Source organism: Entelurus aequoreus, linkage group LG25 (assembly GCF_033978785.1).
Source record: "Entelurus aequoreus isolate RoL-2023_Sb linkage group LG25, RoL_Eaeq_v1.1, whole genome shotgun sequence".
NCBI lineage: Eukaryota > Metazoa > Chordata > Actinopteri > Syngnathiformes > Syngnathidae > Entelurus > Entelurus aequoreus.
Genome location: NC_084755.1, coordinates 4,334,472 through 4,338,205, shown reverse-complemented (window position 1 = coordinate 4,338,205; position 3,734 = coordinate 4,334,472).

Sequence of the window (3,734 nt, the reverse complement as noted above, 5' to 3'; positions counted from 1 at the left end):
ACACTTAAATAGAAGTCCCACCAAGACATTTCTCTAAATCGGGGGTCACCAACCCGCGGCTCTAGAGCCGCATGTGGCTCTTTAGCGCCGCCCTAGTGGCTCTCTGGAGATTTTTCAAAAATGTATGAAGAATGGAAAAAGATGAGGGGAAAAAAAATCTATTTTTTTGTTTTAATATGGTTTCTGTAGGAGGACAAACATGACACAAACCTCCCTAATTGTTATAAAGCACACTGTTTATATTAAACATGCTTCACTGATTCGAGTATTTGGCGAGCGCCGTTTTGTCCTACTAATTTTGGCGGTCCTTGAACTCACCTAGTTTGTTTACATGTATAACTTTCTCCGACTTTCTAGGACGTGTTTTATGCCACTTCTTTTTCTGTCTCATTTTGTCCACCACACTTTTAACGTTGTGCGTGAGTGCACAAAGGTGAGTTTTGTTGATGTTATTGACTTGTGTGGAGTGCTAATCAGACATATTTGGTCACTGCATGACTGCAAGCTAATCGATGCTAACATGCTATTTAGGCTAGCTATATGTACATATTGCATCATTATGCCTCATTAGTAGCTATATTTGAGCTCATTTAGTTTCCTTTAAGTCATCTCAATTCAATGTATATCTCATGACACACTATCTGTATGTAATATGGCTTTTAATTTGTTGCGGCCCCAGACAAATTTGTTTTTGTATTTTTGCTCCAATATGGCTCTTTCAACATTTTGGGTTGCCGACCCCTGTTCTAAATAGACACAATTGCTCACCTGTCAGAACTCTTGCAAGGAGGCCATTGCACACCTTTTGAATCATTTTGTACACAAGACGCCAAAAATGAAAGCCAATCAAAGCTAACATTTAACTTATGCGGAAGTGTTTTACAGATTTATCTTACTTGTGACAAATATATAAATGTATTTAATATGTATCTGTTCTGGGTTAGTGCGTGTGCCTCACAATATGAAGGTCCTGGGTTCAATCCCGGGCTCGGGTTCTTTCTGTGTGGAGTTTGCATGTTCTCCTCGTGACTGCACGCTTCCTCCCACCTCCACATGCACCTGGGGATAGGCCCCTCCCACCTCCAAAGACATGCACCTGGGGATAGGCCCCTCCCACCTCCAAAGACGTGCACCTGGGGATAGGCCCCTCCCACCTCCAAAGACATGCACCTGGGGATAGGCCCCTCCCACCTCCAAAGACATGCACCTGGGGATAGGCCCCTCCCACCTCCAAAGACATGCACCTGGGGATAGGCCCCTCCCACCTCCAAAGACATGCACCTGGGGATAGGCCCCTCCCACCTCCAAAGACATGCACCTGGGGATAGGCTCCTCCCACCTCCAAAGACATGCACCTGGGGATAGGTTGATTGGCAACACTAAATGGGCCCTAGTGTGTGAATGTGAGTGTGCTATGGCTATGAGGTTTTTTTCTTCTTCCTTGGCCCAGGCTTAGACTGGATTTTTTTTTTCTCACCGCACACCCGTCCCCAGCGTTTACCTATTTCTCACCTTTTTTTGTAAGGGGCGCCGGAAGTTGGCAGAGCCGTCAGCGATCCTGTTCTGTCTCCCTGTAATGTTTGATCCTGTTCCGTCTCCCTATGTTTGATCCTGTTCTGTCTCCCTGTAATGTTTGATCCTGTTCTGTCTCCCTGCAATATTTCATCCTGTTCTGTCTCCCTGTAATGTTTGATCCTGTTCCGTCTCCCTATGTTTGATCCTGTTCTGTCTCCCTGCAATATTTCATCCTGTTCTGTCTCCCTGTAATGTTTGATCCTGTTCTGTCTCCCTGTAATGTTTGATCCTGTTCAGTCTCCCTGTAATGTTTGATCCTGTTCTGTCTCCCTGCAATGTTTCATCCTGTTCTGTCTCCCTGTAATGTTTCACCCTGCTGTCTCCCTGTAATGTTTGAACCTGTTCTGTCTCCCTGTAATGTTTGATCCTGTTCTGTCTCCCTGTAATGTTTGATCCTGTTCTGTCTCCCTGCAATGTTTCATCCTGTTCTGTCTCCCTGTAATGTTTCACCCTGTTCTGTCTCCCTGCAATGTTTCATCCTGTTCTGTCTCCCTGCAATGTTTCATCCGGTTCTGTCTCCCTGTAATGTTTGATCCTGTTCTGTCTCCCTGTAATGTTTCACCCTGTTCTGTCTCCCTGTAATGTTTGATCCTGTTCCGTCTCCCTATGTTTTATCCTGTTGTCTCCATGCAATGTTTCACCCTGTTCTGTCTCCCTGTAGTTTCATCCTGTTCTGTCTCCCTGTAATGTTTCATCCTGTTCTGTCTCCCTGTAATGTTTCACCCTGTTCTGTCTCCCTGTCATGTTTCATCCTGTTCTGTCTCCCTGTAATGTTGTTTCACACTGTTCTGTCTCCCTGTAATGTTTTATCCTGTTCTGTCTCCATGCAATGTTTCACCCTGTTCTGTCTCCCTGTAGTTTCATCCTGTTCTGTCTCCCTATAATGTTTTATCCTGTTCTGTCTCCATGCAATGTTTCACCCTGTTCCGTCTCCCTGTAGTTTCATCCTGTTCTGTCTCCCTGTAATGTTTCATCCTGTCCGGTCTCCCTGTAATGTTTCATCCTGTTCTGTCTCCCTGTAATGTTTCACCCTGTTCTGACTCCCTGTAATGTCTCACCCTGTTCTGTCTCCCTGTCATGTTTCATCCTGTTCTGTCTCCATGCAATGTTTCACCCTGTTCTGTCTCCCTGTAGTTTCATCCTGTTCTGTCTCCCTGTAATGGTTCATCCTGTTCTGTCTCCCTGTAATGTTTCATCCTGTTCTGTCTCCCTGTAGTTTCATCCTGTTCTGTCTCCCTGTAATGTTTCATTCTGTTCGGTCTCCCTGTAATGTTTCATCCTGTTCTGTCTCCCTGTAATGTTGTTTCACACTGTTCTGTCTCCCTGTAATGTTTTATCCTGTTCTGTCTCCATGCAATGCTTCACCCTGTTCTGTCTCCCTGTAGTTTCATCCTGTTCTGTCTCCCTGTAATGTTTCATCCTGTTATGTCTCCCTGTAATGTTGTTTCACACTGTTCTGTCTCCCTGTAATGTTTCATCCTGTTATGTTTCCCTGTAATGTTGTTTCACACTGTTCTGTCTCCCTGTAATGTTTTATCCTGTTCTGTCTCCATGCAATGTTTCACCATGTTCTGTCTCCCTGTAGTTTCATCCTGTTCCGTCTCCCTGTAATGTTTCATCCTGTTCTGTCTCCCTGTAATGTTTCATCCTGTTATGTCTCCCTGTAATGTTGTTTCACACTGTTCTGTCTCCCTGTAATGTTTTATCCTGTTCTGTCTCCATGCAATGTTTCACCATGTTCTGTCTCCCTGTAGTTTCATCCTGTTCTGTCTCCCTGTAATGTTTTATCCTGTTCGGTCTCCCTGTAATGTTTCATCCTGTTCTGTCTCCCTGTAATGTTGTTTCACACTGTTGTCTCCCTGTAATGTTTTATCCTGTTCTGTCTCCCTGTAATGGTTCATCCTGTTCTGTCTCCCTGTAATGTTTGTCTGCTCTTGAATGGGATTGTGCTGAAAATCTTCATTTCCCCTGGGGGATTATTCAAGTATTTTTGATTGTGATTCATACTGCTAGGTTTGCTGCAACAAACCCTGTACCAGTTATTAAGTATACCGACAAAATCATAGTCATGCGGTGTAGTAGATTATCATTGTTCCGTGTTTGGGTCAGTCAACATCCAAAGTGTTTGTGTTGTCGTTACAAAGTACAAACACAACAGG